The 22323-nt window shown below is 34.7% G+C and overlaps 1 long non-coding RNA gene across 1 annotated transcript in view; it reads right to left on the reverse strand.

Annotated features, from left to right (window-relative positions):
• Positions 1-11135, reverse strand: part of LOC118682397 (uncharacterized) — a 71965-nt gene extending 60830 nt beyond the window's left edge. The window contains exon 1 of the long non-coding RNA XR_011398012.1: positions 10693-11135. This is a non-coding gene — a long non-coding RNA (uncharacterized lncRNA). The remainder of the gene's footprint in view (positions 1-10692) is intronic.
• Between the last annotated feature and the right edge of the window lie 11188 nt (positions 11136-22323).

A 22323-nucleotide genomic window follows, 5' to 3' on the forward strand; every position in this document is an offset into this window, starting at 1 on the left:
TCGGTCGTAGGTTCAAACCGCGGTTGGGCGCCAATTATTTTTGGGCACTTGTGTGCTTTATTGAGTCTGTTCTTAAACTCACTATTCTACCCTAACTTATTTCTATCCTAACCTACAGCCATCACCGTCGTCGCCGCTGTCGTTGCCGCTGTCGTCGCTGCTGTTACGTTTGTTATTAGTATTCACCTGTGGGTATGTTGACTCAGCGATTCCCACGGTTTGAATTGTTTGTTATGACTCGATTCCACAAGTGGAAGTATCGGGTATCGTCTTTTATATTTTGCTAAGTTGCGGAAATGACTGCAACAATGTAGTCTAAACAATTTACATTTACGGAACATTAGACTGTGTTAACTTAGACGTTAGCTTAAATGCTAACAGTTATGCCAATAGACCAAACCCAAATTCACTGTCAAACTACCATCAAATTTTTCGAACAAAAATGAACTTCAACCAAAAGACCAAAGAAACTTTCAGGTAAATTGAAATTTTGAACCTTACAGCGAACAAAATTACCAACACAACAATGATTACCAAAGCAACGACTACAACTACAATTCTTTCGATACAACCGACGAAAATGAAAAATCACTAGACTTTAAAGATATACATTTTTTAGATTAAACAGCTCTTCGTTACCTTATTTCAACTTTAAAACGAAGAGTGGAGAAATTTTAAAAATACTAGTTGATACAGGTTCCAATAAAAACTGTATACAATCAAATTTTCTACCAAATCCCAAGGAAAATAATAATCCTTTTTTACGAAAATTCCGTTAATGGGAAAATACACATTACCCATCACACTTTTCTAAATCTTTTTAATATCGAAAAATGCAAAAAAAAAATTTTTTACCCACTCTTACAACCATTCACGCTATTCTTGAAAATAATTGTATAAAGGAATTATTAGCAAAAATACATACTAAAGAAAACTTCATGATCTTAGCAAACAAACGTAAAATTCAACTCCATCAATATAGAGCCCAAGAAGTTCATTCCATTCAAACCCGTGACGAATATATGAATGCTTCAGAAAAAACGAAATTAAACGAGTTGTACAGAAACAGCGAAACTTATTTTCAGAACCTAACGAAAAATTAACGTACACAACAAAAGTGGTAGCAGAAATTAGAAAACTCAGATACACCTTTTTACTCGAAATCATGGAAAAACCATAACCTTTATATCTAGAACATTAAGGAAAACTGAAGAAAACTATGAAGTCAATGAAAAAAAAAATGCATGCCATTATTTGGGAATTAAATAAATTTAGAAATTTCTCTATTGAACTGCGAAATCCATACAGATCATCAACTTCTCACTTACGCCTTAAGCAATAAAAATTATAATTTTAAGTTAAAACGATGGAAAGCCACACTCGAAGAGTATAATTACGAATTAAGATATAAACCCGGCAAAGCCAACATAGTAGCAGACACCCTTTCAAGACCATTTGAAATAAATTCTTTATTAGTAGCCACACATTCAGATGACAGCTCTTACTTAAATCCCTCGGTGATAAACGGTATATTTATTTCCAAACAAAATAGTGGAAATAATTCATCGAATATACCAATTCACTTTTTTAATTACAATATAAAATTCGATATACTTAAACGAAAGTTGATGACATTACGAACGAGGACATTCAAAACGAAACAATATTAAAAGAACATAAACGTGCACACAGAAATAGAGACGACCCAAATCATAAAGAGAAATAATATAAACGAATAGGCTCGAAAGTAAAAGCAAGATATAGGAAAGAATTCGTAAAAGAAGTCAAATCCAGTGTTGTAATAACAGAAAACACATTTTATGATAATCCTTTGGGCAAGTCCAAGCTTATCGGAAATCCAACTTTTTGACTATACCCCATCCCACATTATTACTATTAGAGGCAGACAACTATACAGGGCGGCACATTAAAGATAATTCATCTAATAGACCTTAACCGAAACGACACACTTCTACGCAACGATCAAATCAACGTGGACTTAAACATATCGGAAACAAATATCTTTTACCCACTTTTAAATCACGAAATATGCGAAGCCATACAAATTCTTCGAGATGTAAAACCAATGCAAAACTTTCGAAGCAAAAGGAAAATGGAAATATTATATATTGCCGGTAGTCCAGATCATGAAGATCTTGGAATCATAAGTAATAATATGAACGAAATAATAACAACAAAAAACAAATTTTTATTAACGAAGCATTAAATAAAAATATTAATGATTTAATAAATGTTACGGATGAAATATCTCTCTATTATATATAAAAGTTTTCTGCTGCTGTCGAGAATCAACTAACATAAGAGCGAGCTAGCTCGCGCTCGGCGGGGGGCGGACGTAGGCAAGCGAGCGAAGCGAGCGTCCCGGAGCGCAGCGGAGGACGCCTAGTCTTATTATATTAAAAAGATAATAGTATCGAAAACGAATTAGCCTTAAGTATTGGAAGTAGAATAAGAATAATTAAAGAAAGATTTATTAATATTAAATGTGCCATTCCATGGGCAAAATATACAATTGTTAATTCAACGTTGTTAAATACAAAAGATTCGGATGGAACCGTACATTTTATACTCTCGCAAAGTTACTCTCGTTTCAGAAAATAGATATTAATACTCGCTGACCGACATATTCGGCATAAAACTGGTTAGAATAACGAAAAGCATTATAAGTAGTATGTAGGAGTTGAGGGTAGTATTAACCCGATTTTATCTATTTTTACCAATACCACATACTACTAACATGCCACAGACTAATAACATGCTCCTACTGTTTTATTAAGGTACTTCACATAGCAATATCAATCACCAATCACATGGAGTAAAGTGAGACGAATGGTCGAAAATCCTGATATTAGTTACATGATGGCTAAGTAAACTTTTCACCCGATTTGCTCCATTTTAGGCACAACAGATACCTTGTTATAAGTAAAATATATGTATAAAGTCACCCGAAAGTTTAAAAATCTTTATATTAGGTGTATGAGGGCTATAGGAAGTATTGATCCGATTCAACCCACTTTTGACACAAAAACATACTATTATCGAGAGTTTTATTTATTTATTTTATTATATGAATTTCATTTATATATCTTACACATTTACCGTCACAAGGTGGCATACTTTAAATGCATTATCCAAGCATCGATACAAACGTTGTGAAAAAATAAGGTGGAAATAAAAATTATGTTATATGGGAAATAGGCGTGGTTGGAATCCTATTTCCCCCATTTTCGTACTATAACATAGAAATATGAGAAGAAGAGAGGGGTTGTCAACTGATTTCTCCCATTTTCACACCGTCGATAGAGATGCTAAAAACATTTGTTCACAGTGAATTTTGTTACATATAGCTTCAGTGGTATAGGAGATATGCACTTTAAACTTATTAGGGGGCGGGACTACGCCCACTGAAAAATAATTTAAACTGCAGATGCCCCTCTCTAGTGTGATCCTGTATACCAAATAAGAGTCTTGTATCTTGTTGTGGAGCTTAGTTATGGCAATTTATTTGTTTTTGATTAATGGCGTTTTGTGGGCGTGACAGTGGTCCGATTACGCCCATCTGCAATACCACTCGTCTTACGTAACCAAGAAACATGTGTACTAAGTTTCATAAAGATATCTCAATTTTTGCTCAAGTTACAGCTTGCACAGGCGGACGTCCTGATCATTTATATATAAATAACCCTATATCTAACTCGAATATTTTTAGGTGATACAAACAACCGTTAGGTGAACAAAACTATTACACTCTGTAGCAACATGTTGCGGGAGTATAAAAATAAATATTAATACGCACTGACCGACATATTCGGCATAAAACTAGTTAGAATATCGAAAAGCATTAAAAGTAGTATGTAGAAGTTAAGGGTAGTATTAACCCAATTTTATAAATTTCATAATCAATCATATGGTTAAAGTCAGACGAATCTTGGAAAATCCTGATAGTAAATACATAATAATAACCCAACGATTACCCTCCTCCCGCCCAACCGACGCATACGTGCGGAATTAGCCGAGTCAGAAAAGGCAAGAGAGTTTTTTAAGTGTTGAGATCTAAAACTGCTCAGCTACAGAAACAAAAATTTCAACAGCTAAGATCTAAAGTTACAATATAATAATTGTTACATTTTCATTTATTAAGAGAAAACAATAAAGTCTTTTTAATTTTGAAAAGTGAGTCAGATAAGTCAAATGTGCTGGAATGAGAATTAAAATCATGACATATACGGCGAAATGGCTCGTTTAGTTCAAAATTTGATCTACAGGATTTTAGCAGTAAAGGTCTAAACTGCCTCGAAAGGCGAACCGGGATATTAAATTTAATTTCAGACAGGAGAAAAGAACTGCAAACAGTTCCATTCAAAAGTTTCACTAAGAATGTTATGCCAAGCATTTCCCTACGACTAGAAAGTGTAGGTAGATTAATAAGTTTTAAACGACTAGTGTATGGAGGTAGACTTACGCTAGCATCCCATCAGAAATGCGCTAAGGCGAAAAGTAAAAATTGTTTTTGAACCGACTCTAACTTGTCAGAATGGATTTGGTAGCTAGGGTTCCATACAACAGAGCCATATTCCAATATAGGTCTAACCAAAGTTGTATAAAGTGTTTTAGTAATATACGGATCTCTAAATTCTTTAGACCAACGTTTAACAAAACTGAGGACAGCTTTTGCTTTTAAGACCATGGTATCAATATGAAGACTGAAATTAAGCTTAGGGTCCATATTAACTCCCAAATCAACATAGTTTAAAACTTGCTCTAGAATATGGTGTTTTATTACATAAGAAGAGGGGTGCACAGATCTACGGGAAAAGCACATCGTCTTACATTTATTGAGATTCAATGGCAAATCATTTCTATCACACCATGCAACCAAATTGTTCAAGTCTGTTTGCAACAGACACCTTTCTTCAGTTGAAGTGTATGGTTTAAAAAGCTTTACGTCGTCAGCGTATAATACAATTTTTGAGAATTCTAATACTTAATAAACAACAAGAACAGAATTGGGCCAAGATAACTACCTTGCGGAACACCTGAAGAGATATCAATTGTATCTGAAAGAGTATCCTTAAATATCACTCGTTGTGTTCTATTATAAAGATAGGAAGCTACGCAATGAAAAAATCTTGGCTGAAAGCCCAGCAGATCAAGTTTATGTAGGAGAATCGCGAGATTTACTTTATCGAAAGCTAAAGTCTGTGTATATTACATCCGTATGCTTATGTTCCTTAAAACCCAATGATACACGGTTTACAAATTTAAGCAAGTTTGTTAGAGTCGATTTTCCTTTACAAAATCCATGCTGAGATGAGGAAATTAACGGAGAAATCGAAAAGGTTATAGGGTCAGTGATGATAGCTTCAAAAAGTTTAGGTATAACTAATAGTTTTGCGATACCTCTATAGTTTTCAATGTTTGATCTAAATCCACTTTTATGCAAAGGGATCATAAATGACTGTTTCCACATTGAAGAAATATAACGTGTTTAAGAGAGGAATTAAATCTCCTTGTCAAAGGCAAGTAAATATATTTGGCACAATTTTTTAGGAAGCATGAGCCAAGTTTGATCTGAATATATTCATAGATACCTGATTAGTGTACTGGAAAGTGAAAGAATCATATGGAATTTAAAATTGTGCTATGTGGGAAGTAGGCGTGGTTGTAGTCCAACTGCGCTCATTTTGACAACGTAAAATAGGATCGTCTGGGTATGTACTAAATTTGGTTAAAATTAGTCATGTAGGTCCAGAGATATGTCAATTCATCTAAATGTGAGCGGTACCTAATACACCTATTAAAGGGAAAGGCCACACCCATTTTTTATAATTTATTTTTAACACTACTGCAATCAAATTGCAGTAATTAGGTATAGCATTTCATAGCTTTTCAATTAATGGCGTGGCCTTGGTTCGATAGGTCATACAAACAATCGTTACGGGGCATTTCGACAGCAATTAAGGATTGCTAAAAATCTGAATTGGTAACTAATGTGAGCATATATAATATAATTACTCATATTTAATTATTGAATTGGTAAATAAACTTTTATTACAATTATTTAAGTATTAAAATATGAAATCTTATTTTTCCAAAACACACAGAAAAATTTAGACTTCTACTTTATTCATCCTCCACATACATTTTTGTCAACCTTATAAAATTTGAAATCAATGATCAAGAGCTCAAACATGCGCTGTATCAGCTTGAACAGACCTACTCGACGCCATTTCAAGAATGAATATTTCATGGTACCAAATGCCCAAACAAAAACATTGGAAACCTCTATGGCAATCGTGGTTAGCAACGTAAATTTCCTGTGAACATGTGGCGTTAGGTGAACAAAACTATCATACTCCGTAGCAACATGTTGTAAGAGTATAAGAATGCGAAACCAGGGGATACGACCAACCGGAGGTTAAAATTAGAAATGTCCCGAAAAAATGAAAACCTAAAATTTTGTCCAAAAAAGAAAACTATAATAATTAAAGACCACCCTTAACATTAAGCCGTTTCAGAGGAGATTAGCTACAAACACCGTGGCACGAGAATTTTATATATAGCATTGTTTTATATTATCAACATAAAATATACTATTTAATCTTTATCGGTTTTTTTTTTATTTCAACTAGTAATTTTAGTCAAATTATTCTGTTTTTCTGACTAACTTGGAACAACATTAAAGTCATATCACAAAAAACTAACATACTTTGAATGAATGTATAGAAAAGTACATCCACATACAATACAACTATCAATAGTAACTATTAGTTGAGTCAAGTTAATGAATTCAGAGTTTTATAAAACACTATTCATATAAATTGTTTGCAATTTGGAACCGATCTCAAACGCGAAAATAATCTATTGTACCCTAACCTTCTCATATTGTTTCATCTATGCTCTTATAAACTAAAGGATACTTGAGGAGTTGATGGTATTAATATGATGTTGCTTCAGCTGCGTACATCCTAAATGCGCAAGCCTTCTTCTGGTCACCGTATCGCATTCCAATAGCATGTGCAGTCTGCAGTGTCCTGTAAGAAATCCTGTTAGTATTCTTAAACTGTTTTTGACACATAAGTTAATATGTTGAAATCTTCTGGTGAAGTACCTGTCCATCAGTTGTTTTGTGTGTCTGATTCCTTCCAATAGAAGGAATGTTGTTTTTGATCCATCTGTGTACCATGGGGGGATTACGGGCCCAAGAACAAACAGGACCCCATTTGTAAATGCCCTAGCATCTCCGAAGCAGAAGTATTCGTCATAACCTCGTGCGGAGTTAAGAAAAAAAAAGGAAAAGGAAATAAATAGGTACTGGTTAAGTAGCGAAGGAATCAGATACTCAAAACAACTTATAAACAGCTACTTCACCAGAAGATTTAAACATATTATAAGATAATCAAAAACAAACACCTGTGAGTGTGGTTTTATTTCTTCCTTTATCTGTGGTTGCCTCCACGATCTCTTATCTCCTAGAGCTATGCTGAATTTGAAGTTAAAATGTATGGTCTTCGATATTTCGTCCCTGTTAAAGCTTGATAGGGGAATCGTATTCCCGTATTTCTGCTGCGTTTTTGGATGTAACAATCTTTCCTTTTCCTGCACCTTATTCGTTATTGTTAATAGGATTTTCTTTGGCGAAAGCTCTATATTGTGGAGGGGAGTGAGGTCAAGTAGGGCTTCTAGTGCCACTGTGGGTCATGTTTTCATGCAGTTTGTTATACAGGCGTACGTCAGTCTTTGGAGTTTCCCTGGTTCCTTTCTGGTTGTGTTTAGTTCTACTCTTTCTGACCAGGCAATTGCTTCATATGTGATTACCGGTTTTACTATCGTAGTATACATCCAATGTATTATCCAGGTCTTTCCAGCTATTTTTCGACATACTACCAGTGACCTTGTCGCTTTACTGATCGCCTGGTCCATGTGGTTTCATGTGTATTTTATGTCTCCTAGTAAATCGCACTATAGCAGTCTTAGTTAGATTGATGCTTAGTCTTGCTTCCGAGCACCATTTCTCTGTTAGTGTGAGCGCTCTTTATATAATGTCACACACTGTGTTTTAAAATTTCTCTACTGCTTTTTGTACGATGTCATCTGCATAGCCTTATCATCTTATGTCGTTCTTTGTCAGACTGTCTAGTAGAGCGTCTTTTACTTAGATCCATAGGAGTGAGGATAGTACACCCTCTTGAGGGCATGCTCTTGTGGTTCCTATTTGAATGGTTTCATTGTCCGTTACCGTTTTCGCTAACCTATGTTTAGGCATGAGGCATAAGGCTGTTAAATGCTCCTTCCGTATCTAGGAAAACGCATAGTGGTATCTCTTTGTTATTTATAGCATATCTTAAAATGTCTGAAAGTTGGAGTAACGCTGTATTAGTTGCCTTCTCTATATGCATGCTGTGCGGGGTGTAGAAATATTTCCCTTAGGGCGGTTGTTCTTATGTGATTGTCAATAATCTTCTCCATAGCCTTTAGGTTGAAGGATGTTAAGCGTTCGTTTTGCCTGGTTTGGGGATGAACTTGACTAGGATTATTCTCTATGCCGTATTAATGCAAGCTAAAACCATTCTTTCTCTCATGATGTGCACCAGCATTGATATTATTGTAGTTGTAGTTCACCATTCTGTAAGAGTTTTGGCCATATTCCATCTATTCCTGATGATTTGTATTTCCCAAAGGTGCTTATTGCCCAATATACTGATCTGTAGCTAAATATCTTTTTACCTAGCGACCATGTATTGGTTGTTGGGACTGTATCCTCCCTGTGATTATTTAGGATACTTGTTGTGGATCCTGGAAAATCTGTCTTGAGCAGAATTATTGTTCTTTCATACCTTGTATATTCGTTGTCTCTTTGCTTTAATGCCATTTTACTTTCTTTTGTATCTTTTGCTAGTGCCCTATGTAATCTAGCTGCTTCTGGTATCGATGAAATGCTTTCCCAGAAGCTCCTGAAGTTTAGTCGACTGGCTTCTCTCATTTCTTTATTGTAGCTGCTCAGATTGGATTTAGTTTCCTCTCAGTTACCGTTTCTTTTCGGCTTATTAAAGTATTTCCTGACTTCTTTCATTTTCTTAACTAGTTGTGTGTTCCACCATGGAGCGCCTTTCGTTTTCTTTGGCTGTGAGAGTTTGCAACTAGCGTTGAATACTTCAATTATACTATTATTTAGGTCGTTTACCTTCTGCTCTAGTTCTTGGAAAAGTTTTTGCTTTGTTTGCTGGTATATTTCTGTTTAGATTTATGTCTAATAACTTTTTGTATTTTGCCCAGTCGGTTTTCCAAGGATTTTTTTATGGCTTCATTTATGTCTATTGATAGCCCTAAACGAAATTCTATTATTCTGTGATTTGGCGAGTATATGGTTCTTGGTCATGTTAATACACGAGTCGTCGTCCACACACAGGTTCAGCTTCAGACAGGTTCCTTCGTTCTTTTCTTCCAGCACCTTCTAGTGGCTGGTTTATAAACCTTCGTTTTGGACTAGCAACAACCCCAACGCGTATGTTTGCCTCTTATTCGCTCTCCTAGGGAGAAGGATTGTCACATTGTGCGAAGAGGTATTTCTTCGCCGCTTTTTGTGGTTAGCTGGACGCCTGACCAGCCGCCTAGATTAGGTATCACTTTTGCTAGCTATTCAGCTGTGCTGTCGTCTTTGCAGACAACGATGAGTAGACCAGGCCTAAATGTTTCTCCTGGTAACACCAATCAGCACCAAATTTCGGCCAGCGCCTTATATATTATTGCCATTTGGATCTCAGTCAGCTGATCCGGAAACAGAAACTCTTTCGGGAAGTTCTTCGGTAGCACGGCCACTCTGACGACTTTTATCGCATCAGTATAGCTGTGCCCCTGCTCTAGCTTTATGGTCTGTTGCTTCGGGACAAGAGATTTTGTTAGAATTGGGTTCCTGAAATATACGATTTCACCTTAAGGTGGGGGAGTCCATTATACATTTTTTACTAAACTACACTTTGCGCGCAAAATTTCATTTCGATAATATCATTTCTCCTCGATTTATATACTGTAAAGTGAAAGAATCGTTGGAATTTAAAATTGCGATCCACACATTTCTCCTTCACAATAGAACATAAGAAAGTCAAAATAATTTTATGCAAGAAATTGCGAAACTTCGAGAACTGGTCCAATCAAATGGTTGCGAAGATCCTGCGATTTAAGGCCTTTAGATAAAGGTTTACACCAATCAACCAACGCTCAAGTAGATCGAAGACAACATTCAGCGCACTATAGCCGAATGCTGCATCGGGTCATCGAAAATAGGCGTAAACTGGTGGAGATATGCAAACGGAGCCGTGGTGACCATTTGACCACCATTTTGTTCAAAGAATAAGTGGCACAAAATTAAATGCATGACAAAAACAAAATAGAACTCATTTTGACCAAATTTAAGTGCTTTATTTCATTTTAACATCACGTCGATCTTGTTGGTAAACTCTTTAAATATTAAATCCCGATTGGATTTAGCTGATATAAGCAACAGTTAGAATTAATTAGGTATATAATTCCTATAAAATGTTCGGTTACACACACAAATTAGCTTTTCTTTCTTTGTTTAACTAGCAACAGAAAACATTTCCCTTTTTTGAACCTAGCAAATTTCGGTTGCACTCGAAATACCTACAAAACGGTCATTGTATTCTAATTTACCTTTGTCTTAAATCTGTATATAAGCAATTTATCAAATTTCGCACCAAAATTTTCATTTGTAAAAGCTACAGAGCGTTTAAAAAAATAGCGTTTACGTTTTCCAAAGTGTTATACAAGTAGCTGACGTTTATTCAAAACATGCTCCAACTCCAGTTTTCGCTTATACCATAAACACATAAATATTTTGTTGACGTTGAATGTTTTCTTGAAATTTTGGCTTTCATTAAAGATCTCTAAAGCCTGTCCCGTATTGTATTTGGAGCAGATACATCTCTTTTCAAACAAAAGTTGTTGTCTTCTCTTAGACGTGTTTCTTTTCAAACAGAAAAAAAATATCTTCGTCCTCACTTTTAAATGTCACGTGATTCCTCCCTCTTCCTGGTTTCTCATCTACGTTTCCAGTTTCTCAATAATGGTCAGACCAAAGACCAGAAAAACTTAAAGGATTGCACGCAATTGCACATGTGGTAATTTGAAAAAAAAAATTATAAAAATTGTTTTTTGGGAATCGATTACGCAAAGGAGAAATGTTATTTTTTGAAGACACTGTACATATACAATAGTGGAGATAAGTTTGTTAATCCTCATTCATAAATTATTTCAGAATCTTTTTATTATACTATTGCAAAATGTTGTTACAGAGTATAATAGTTTTGTTGACCTAACGGTTGCTTGTATCAAACTAATCGAGATAAATATAGGGCTCTATAAATATAAATGATAAGGATGATTGCAAATGGGCGCAATCGGACCATCGCAGCGCTTACAGAACGCTATTAAACGAAAACTTTTAAGGTGCCATAACTAAGCCGCAAATTAAGATTTAAAACCGCAGTTTGGCGCAGGAGATCGCAGTTGCCAGTGACACCTGTGGACTAAAAACTTTCTAAAAGTGGGCGTGGCGTGATTTGATGACCTCTTTAAACACTTTGAAAGTGGGCAAATTCGGATAATAACCACGCTCTCTGCCCATATAACGGTTATGTTGAAAAGTACTGCAAATACTATAACTCACGGAATAAAAAAGCCACAACATTAAATTTCACAACCAGTATAGTATAGAAGGGCTTTTTCTAATCTGGTGTGAAAATTGGACAAGAGGCGTGGCACCAAATTCAGGTAAATTCCATATCTCAGGAACTACTAGACCGTTTTCAACCAAATTAGGTATGTAAAGCTACCCAAACATTCTTATTAGACATAATATAACAAACTTTTAAATTCCGTCTGACTGAGTTATCAGAATAAGACTATGCACAAATAGTGCCCTTAAGGTATTTCATCTTACGTCCAAAAATTGTCGAAATCGCACTATAACTTGTGACAAAAATGGATAAAAGCAAGTCAACACTTCCCTTAGCCAAAATATACCTAACACAAATATTTTCGAACCTCCGGTTCACTTTGTACCGCATCTATCGGTCAATATGTAATAAATCTTAATGAAATTCTTAAATTCTCTTTTCTTAAATGAATGAAATCACGGCGATACTTTCTTTAGTTTAATATAAAGTTATGCCAAAACCTGAAGGTGTTAATCCACTTTTGTTCCTTGCAAGTTGCAAGAGTATGAAAATTTCGGTTACACCCGAACTTAGTCTTCCTTACTTGTTTTTCTAAATGTCTCGTTTTGGAATCAGCGTTTGGTTTTCTAACTTTTCTCACAGTTTTGTGATACTTGTTTTATACGAGTAGTCTGGTCGAGGAAATTTTTGCCTCCTTTCGTGGCTATTAAACAATCTGGGGTTTTTTATTTTAAAATATTATCATCTCTTATACTGATGTTTTGTTTCTTGGTCCTGAAAAGATATTGTAGTCTCCTGGCAGGATCGCCAATTAACTTCCCGACGGAATTACATTCTAAGAAGTATATATTCAGTCAACTTAAGGCGGATCATATGTATCATGTGACAAATTTTACACATATGCCTAATAATTCAATTTATATTATAGGTGGTGTTAACTTACATATGTATGTATATCAGAGAAATTTTCCTTGACCAAACACACTGTTTAGAATATAATTAATCGAGGAAGGTCACAAATATTTAGTGGCCGAAATGAGCGCCGATTAATCAAAAAATTGTCTGACGATCCCCAAATATCAGCAGAGCTATTACAAATGAAATAAAGCTAGAGTCTGAAAACGTCACATGAAACGGTTAGCTTATTGCTCCTTAAAAATAAATATTGTATATATACAATATTATACCTAATGGAGTATAGCGTCAACCCTTAATGGCCTTCAAGCAAAAAATGTATTTACAACTGTAAAGTTGGTGAACTTTCGGTTTCCCTGTTTTCTTTCAAAGGAGATGGAGACCTATTTGTTATTCGTGGACATATGGATCCTATGCATCTAGAATTGAAGGTAATAATTTTAAATTGTAACAAGATAATTACCCGAAACACAAAGCACTTATGGTAAGAACTTGGCTGCTGTATATCTGCGACAACGTACTGATTTTAAAAAGAATACTAAATAGCGGTAAATTTCCCGCAATGTGTAAGCAAATTTGGAAGTTTTTGTCGTCATGTTGTCAGTTTATATTTAAAGTGTATAAAACGAGCATCATGACATCAAAAACAAAAAGTCAAAGAACGGTTATCTGTCAGATTCTATAGTAATATTAAATTTTTTAAAGGTACTATTAAAAATTAATCTGCTTGGTTTGGATGAAAAGCAAACAAGAAATACAACCGCAATGTCAAACAAAGAGTATAACAGTACTTCTGTTATCATATGGGGTTGGATGTTTGCAGGTGGCGTTGGTACTATATGTTTTAGTGATGACATAATGAATGCTACGAAATGTATTGATATTCTCAAATAAAATGTACCAGTCCGCACTCAAAAATTGGAAATTAATGATACTTTCTGATTTTACCAAAATGATAAAAAACACAAATCTTGAATAGCACGAAACTGGCTGCTTTATAATTGCCCAAAAGTGAAAGAAACTTCACCTCAGTTGCCCGACTAGAACGTAATCGATCATTTATAGTTAAAATTAAAAATGCTAATAGCTCAGCGGCATCCTCCACCTCAAAATCCACAAGACTTAAAAATATGTGTAATCGAAGAATGGGAAAGAACCGACCCGAAAAATTGTAAACACCTAGTGAAAAGCATGCCACGCCGCCTTGAAGCCGTGATTGATGATAATGGAAAAAATACCCCTTACTGAATTACTTTTTTTATACTCTTGCAACATGTTGCCACAGACTATAACATTTTCGTTCACCAAACAGTTGTTTTTATCCCCTCACACTAATCAAGTTAGATATAGGGTAATATACATATAATTGATCAGGATGACGAGACAAGTTAAAATCCGGATGTCTGTCTGTCCGTCCTTCTATCTGTGCAAGCTTTAGCGTAAGTAAAAATTGAGATATCTTGATGTGCTTGGTGTACATGTTTCCTGCCACCATAAGAAGGTTGATATTGTAGACGGGCGTAATTGGACCGCTGCCACGATCACAAAACGCTGATGTGGAAAACGTCAACCAGGGGACAGAAATTATTTATATTAGGAATATGAGGTTTAAACCAAGGTCTAGAATAATTCATTCATAGTTCCAGTGATAAACCAAATAATTTTCACCGAAACTTGTCCACTTAAATTTATTAAAATATTACGCATTTTGACCAACCTGAACGGTTTAAACACAGGTAGGAAGTCGGAAATCGTTATATAGGATACACTGGGAGCAGTAAAGGTCTGGTCAGATTTCCCTAACTTTTGACATTGCTCAGGTACGGATATTCCAGAACATATTTTCAAGCAATTTTATAAGTTTATAACTCAAACATTGACCGTCATTTTCAGCATAGGATTTGTTAGAATTACGAAACTCATTATATGTAGTATATGGGGGGTTGGGTAATACGTAGCCCAATATTACATATTTTCGGAATTAAACTATAGGACGCCCAGTATTGTACGTTCAGTTAAGTTTGTTAAGATATATTACTTGTTGACCGATATATAACCGGTATAAAGCCAACCGGATGTTTGAAATTCTTGTATTAGGTTTATGAGAAGTATGGGGTGGTATTGAACTACTTTTATCTATTTTTGCGACTACCAATTATTATTAATCGAAAAAGATGATTTCTGAGTTTCATTAAGGTACCTCACATACCATCACCAATAGTATATGCGATAACAAGTCAACCGGATGTTTTAAAATCCTGATATTAGTTATATGGCGGCTAGGGTAAGTTTTCATCCGATTTTATCCATTTTATGAACAAAGTTTCATTGTTATTAAAAAAACACGCTCCTTTAACTTCATTAAGAAAACTAAGATATTGACCAACACTTGCGGTAAAATCACCCGGATGTTTTCTATAATGTATATGAATACTAAGGGAATTACTGATCCGATTTCACCCATTTTTGCACACGGGCATACTATTATCAGATAACGATTCCCTCTGAGTTTCTATAAATTATCTCACAGATTGGCTGATATTTTCGATAAAAAGTTCGCAATAGGAAATGGGGTCCATATATTTGGTATATGGAGTCTTGAACAGTTTTAGTCCGATTTGGTTAATTTTTAGTCATTAGCTGGCAGACTTCAGAGGCAGTATTCAGTACAGTTTTATGCCGATACATTCATTGGTACTTAATTTGTATACTGGAAAGTGAAAGAATGATATGGAATTTAAAATTGTGTATAATGAGAAGTAGGTGCGGTTGTAGCCCATTTTCGTACTGCGACATAGGAATGTCAAAATAATACAACCTACCGAATTTGGTTGAAATTGGTCGACCAAGTCCCAAGATATGAGTTTTCACCTAAATGTGGGCGGTTCCATCGACATCGACTTTGACAGCGGCTCCTTTAAAGCTCTTTTCTATGATATCGGGTGTAAAATCGTATGTTTCTGACGCATTTATTTATATGTTCAATATATGTAATATGGGGAGTGGGTGGGGTTATCATCCGATGTCATGCATTTTCACATTGTCGCATTTTCCTGAGGGAATTCCTTTATATATTCTTGAACGGTTCAGGATATATATACATTAAACCTCTTATAGGGCAGTGCCATGCCTATTTTTCTTAAATTTTCGCAGGTTTCCCTTGCTACTGCAATCCTGTTTCAAATTACAGTCTTCTTTTTTAATGCTTAGTTATGGTACTTTACAGGTTTTCGTTTAATGGCGTTTTGTGGGCGTAGCATACATTACGATATCTAAATGTTTACTCAAGTTACAGCTTGCACAGACAGTCACCCGGATTTGAACTCGTCTCTACATCATTTTTATATGTGTATATAACCGAGTGTTAGGTGATTAAAAACAACCGGTAGGCGAACAAAATTATTACTCTGTAGATACATGTTGCAAGGGTATAGAAATGTACCAACAAGTTGCAGTTTCTCTCAACTCCCCGGTTCTTGCAGTCACCCGGATTTCAAATCGTTTATATTTATGTATGCTCTTCATCATTTATATTTATGTATAAAATCCTATATCCATCTCGATTTTAACCTTACAGGCCGCATTGAATAATTTTCTAACTAGGTGTCGCTTATGCGAAGCTGAGTAAAAATAATTAATAATATAAACTTAAATAAAATTTGCTATGCAATAATAAAAAAAAGTTAGTGCATTGATTAAAAAGAAAATTATTACGGTTTGTTTTTGTAGCACGGTTCGTGAGCCACCCTATACGAAAAATAATACAAACTGATATAAAACAAGTAAGGAAGGGCTAAGTTCGGATGTAACCGAACATTTTATACTCTCGCAAAGTCAAATAGTATACTCGTTTGAGATTTTTTTGTGGATTGACTGATATTTTCGGTAGAAGGTCAACTATAGGCACTGGGGTCCACATATTTAGTACTTAGGGGCTTAAACAGTTTTGGTTCGATTTAGACAATTTTTGGCCACAAGGTGGCATACTTTAATCGCATTATTTACGCAAAGTTTTATCCCGATAAAGTCATTGTTGCCTGATTTGCATAGTGGAAAGTGAAAGAATCAGATGGAATTTAAAATGGTGTTATATGGGAAGTAGGCGTGGTTGTAGTCCGATTTCGCCCATTTTTGCATTATGACATAGAAACATGAAAAGAACGTTATGCACCGAATTTGGTTGAAATCGGTTAAGCAGATCTCAAGATATGGGTTTTCACCTAAAAGTGGGCTGTGCCACGCTCACTGTCTAATTTTGAACGTGGTTCCTATAAAGTCATCCCATACCATCCCAGAGATAAAATTTAATGTCTCTGGCGTGTTTAGTGCTTGATTTATCGCGCTTTTAGTAGTTGTTAACAGTACCGTTATATGGGAGTGGGCGGAGTTGCCACCCGATTTCAACGATTTTCACACCGTCAATAGAAGTGCTAAAAACAGAGAATTTTGTTATTATAGCATTAGCGGTTTAGGAGATATGCACATTAAACCTATCAGAGGCGGGACCACGCCCACTTAAAAAAAAAATTTAACTGCAGATGCCCCTCCCTAATGTGCTCCTGTGTACCAAATAAGAGTATTGTATCTTATTGCGGAGCTTAGTTATGGCAATTCATTTGTTTTTGATTAATGGCATTTTGTGGGCGTGGCAGTACGGCAGTAGATTACGCCCATCTGCAATACCAACCGTCTCACGGTACCAAGAAACATGTCTACCAAGTTTCATAAAGATATCTCAATTTTTACTCAAGTTAGAGCTTGCACGGACGGACGGACGGACGGATAGGCGGACAGACAGTCACCCGGATTTCAACTCGTCTCTTCATCCTGATCATTTATATATATATATAACCCTATATCTAACTCGATTAGTTTTAGGTGATACAAACAACCGTTAGGTGAACCAAACTATTATACTCTGTAGCAACAGGTTGCGAGAGTATAAATATATATTACAGTCATGATTCCATTATAAGGTTGCGTTGATATCCCAAAATAACAATTTGTCAAAAGGGTATCAATTCATAATCAAATCAACCGTTTTGTCTCGTTTTTATGATTCAATATATAATGTTCAAAGGTTTTAACCAATGAATATGTGGTTTTTGGGTGACAACTGATTGGAGATTATAAATTATACAAAATAATCAAATTGTAAGCAAGAAATTCATTAGAAAAAAAGTTTTTTTTGACATAGTAATTCTCGTACGGGGAGTAACACAACCTTATTTTTGTGACATAGCAAAGTAGTTCGTAGTAAATGAACCTGTACTTACAACATGTAAGGAAGGGCTAAGTACGGATGTAACCCAACATTTTATACTCTCGCGAAGTTAAATGGAATACTCGTTTAAGATTTCTTTATATATTTTAATAATTAAAAGTAAGAACTGTTGCCTCAGTTATTTACATTCACAGCGAAATTAATTAGAGCAATTTGTAAACCAAATTTACTCACATTATGAGATACCTTGTTATGAGTAAAACACGCTCTCTCATTTTCATTGAGATAACTCACATATTTGCCGATATATACGGTACAAAGTCAAGCGGAAGTTCAAAAATCTTTATATTAGGTATATGAGATCTATAGGAAGTATTGATCCGATTCAACTAATTTTTGACACAAAAAAATTGTATTATCGAGAGTTTCATTTAATTATTTTATTATATAAATTACAATTATATATCTTACACATTGACCTATATTCGGTAAAAAAAAAGTAAACTATAGACACTGGGGTCCACATATTCAGTACCTTGAGGCTTGAACAGTTTTGATTCGATTTAGATACAGACGCACGGACGGACAGACAGTCACCCAAATTTCAACTCGTCTCTCTAACCTGATCATTTATATGTATATAACCCTATATCTAACTCGATTAGCTTTAGGTGATACAAACAACCGTTAGGTGAAAAAAACAATTATACTCTATAGTAACATGTTGCGAAGGTATAAAAATAACATACCTCTTACAACCCTGTATACTATTCTTGAACTTTCTTTCTTTGTAATATGCATGCATTGTAATGCTTTTGCACACATTTCATCAAGGTCAATCGTTGATATATCCTCGAAACATTAGGTTATGAGCCCAGGACCCATAAGATAAAGTTAAGTTTATTTTTCGGTGAAAAGTTCAATTGTTCCTTTAAGTATTATACCTGGTGCTATTACGATCACGGCGCTAAACGCGAAAAATTATGACTCGTGGAAATTACAAATGCAAGCTATTTTGATTAAAAACGACCTGTGGGAATATGCCGACGGCATGACATGCGCCCCACAGATGAGGCAATTATGATGCAACAGTATTAAAAGACGAACGAATTGATAATTTCTGTTATTTAAAAACTTTTTTCGCGAATTTGACAACTACAAAAAAGAGCGTTGATTGGCATTACAGAATGGGACATATTAACAATGCAAAAGTCAAACGTGCTTGATGTTTTCAAACAATATTAAGCGTAAGTCGAAACACGGGTTACTGAAAAGAAAATTAAAGCGTTGCAATCCGACAATGGCCACAAATATTGTAACGATTAATTTGACAAATTTTTAAATGAATGCGGAATTAAATGCCGTCTTACGACTCCGTAGCAGCAAAACGGTGGAACGTGAAAAATATAACTCTTGTTGAGATGGCCAGGTTTATGATGAAGCATGCGGTTGCGCCTTCTTCATTTTAGGCTGAAGCGGTGAATACGGCGTGTTACATTCGAAATCGATGTGTAACAAGAACAGCGGGAGAAGTGCCGAAATCCGAAAATCTCGTATATGCAAATATTTGGTACGAAAGTGTTTGAACTTAATAAACATTTTGCAAAAGAAAAGTTTGACTCCTTCGAATTATATTTAGCTTCGCGACAAACGGTTTTTTTAAATAAATAGACGAATATTTTGATTAGCAGCGAACTATCGCTGAAGAATGTAGAAATCAGACTGACTTAATTGAATAATATTTCTTACAACGAAAGTTCATAATTTACTCAACTTTAAATAAATTTACAAAGAATGCTTATTAAGTGATTTAGTTATTGAATTTCACAATTGTTTAATAATTCAATAAATTGGTACAGAATATAATTTTGTTTTGTTCAATTTATTATATTTATAATAATGTCAAGTGGCAGGAAATGGTCTAAAATTACATATACTTTGTATTAATTCATTTATGCTACATTACAATGTATTAACCCATTTATTAGTAAAATCTTTAAGTATCCGCACTTTGTACACACATTATATGAAAATTCTTGTTTACATTCTTTCATTTATTGTAGCAATGAATTCATCTAAATCGTCAGCATTTTTGTTTATTGGTTTTGAAGTGGCTATATAATTATCGGCAAGTTTGTATATGGGATTTGGGTTGGAAGTGTTTGTATATGTAAGTACTAGTAAGTACATCAACTTCTTTGGAAAATAACCAAATTTATTGATTTATTATTTTGATCATTTCATCATAGTCCTCTTTATATATAATATATGATCGAGGTGTAAATTTTTTATTTTTTAATTCACCATTTACTGGTTCAAATGAGCAGATTTTTGTTACGGCATAAGGTTTATTTATGAAATTCTCTAATTTATCATTTAAAATTATATAACCTTTTTCAAAATCTATTAATGCACTTAGACTACTTAGTAACCCTGCACCTATAATGAACTGATATGAACGGTTGGCTAGTCTTCTGACTTTCCACCTGAACCGACATCCTTCTGGAAGTCGTAACTCCTTTGGAGCATGGGTATGCACTTAAAAATGAATAGTGTCCTTACCCGTAATGGTTGTAAAATAAATTGGTTTTATCGCAATCTTTTTAAAATCATTTATTTTTTCGTCTATTATACTAAGTGAAGCGCCTGTATCAATTAAAGCTACATATTTATTTGTTTCTATCGTAATTTGAATTTTTCGGTAAATCATCCAAGGCTAGTTCTGAAAAAAATGTTATTTATTTCAGAAAAACCTGTCGTTTCGTATCGGCTACTTTCTATTGTGTCAATTTCCATAGGCTCAGCCTGTCCTTGCCTAGGCCAATTCAAACGATTTTGTCCTGAATACTGTCTACGAAAAAATTATTATTTCAAAATTGTCCTAAGTTCTGAGGTTGCGTTATTTGATTGGAATTATTTCTATGATCATTACGTTCATAATTGTTATTTCGATTATATTGCATCTGTTGTTGATTATGATTAGTTCTGAGGTTGAAAGGTCTGTCGTCATTTGGTCGCGGTTGATATCTATTTCGATCTAACGTTTTTGTTGTTCACTTTATCGTCCTTAGTTCTATTATATTTCCTACATTCTGGTCTGACGCAACTATCCTCATATCTTCTTCTCGTCATTAATTCCAAAATTCTTCCTAAGTCGTGTTCGTCATAAATTTTATCAAATAGTGTTTCTTGTGTCATTTCTTTAATAGTGTTCACTAATAAATTGTCCGTGTTGCTTAAGTCAATACAGCCATTACCCTCATAATATACGATTAATTCATCACTCTTATATTTAATACTTGTATTTTGTATATCTATAGCTAGCTCACTTACATTGTTTGCATGAATACTTGCTATCCTTCGCTATATTTGGTGTGGTTCGGTGTCTGGTCTATATCTTAGTTCTAATGTAGTTTTGATTTGCCGCCAGTTATCAGGATCCTGGATTCTCCTTGTATATTGCTGTAGTAAATCGTCCGCACTGCTTCCCTTCTCATCTCCTCGTTTGATATTGTCGACAGTAAATACTCAACGCCTTTAAAAAAATTAGTTCACTGTGATGCCCCCTGCTCCTGTGAATATTGGCATGTGTCCTATGTTTTTTTAATATTTGGTCCCGTCTCCTGTTGTTGTCCTCTATACTGCTGCTGCTCCAGCTGTTGTTCTCTTCTAGCCAGCTGCTCCACCAAGTCCACCGGTGCCATTTTTTGAGCATGTTCCTTCTTTTAGCAAACGCCTTTTGTCTTGATGACCGAATGTTGCTGCTTGTGGGTGGTGTTCACTTCTATGTTCACTGCACTGCCACTTATTTGATTTTTGTCGTGGTGTTCACTTCTGTGTTCACTGCACTATTACTTTATTTGTTTTGTGTCGCGGTTTTTTGTTTTGTTTTGTTGTGGTGGCTGCCCTTTTTTCTATTGACATAATAACACTGCACAAAAATTATTTTGTGGTGTTAATTATTCATAACAAGGACTGCTGCACAATTTAAAGTAATTTATTACTTATTAATTAATTATATTCTGGAGGGTCCGGTCAAGGTCTTATCCTTGGCTGCGGAATTGCAGAACTATTTTTGGGTATTATATGTAAAACCTAATATTAATATTTTTTTTTTGCGAAGGGCTCGTTTCACTGGATCCTTTAATATTTTTGTTCACTAGGATCCCACCGACTGCGCCAATTATATTTAGCGTCGCGACAATATTTTTGTTTTTTAATAAATAAACGAATATTTTGATTAGCAGCGAACTATCGCTGAAGAATGTAGAAATCAGACTAACTTTATTGAATAATATTTGTTACAACGAAAGTTCATAGTTTACTCAACTTGAAATAAATTTACAAAGAATGCTTATTAAGTGATTCGGTTATTGAATTTCACAATTTTTTATCAATTCAAAGAATTGGTACAGAATATAGCTTTGTTTTTAATATTTAATATTGTATTAATTCATTTATGCTACA

Source organism: Bactrocera oleae, chromosome 2 (genome assembly GCF_042242935.1).
Source record: "Bactrocera oleae isolate idBacOlea1 chromosome 2, idBacOlea1, whole genome shotgun sequence".
Classification (NCBI taxonomy): Eukaryota; Metazoa; Arthropoda; class Insecta; order Diptera; family Tephritidae; genus Bactrocera; species Bactrocera oleae.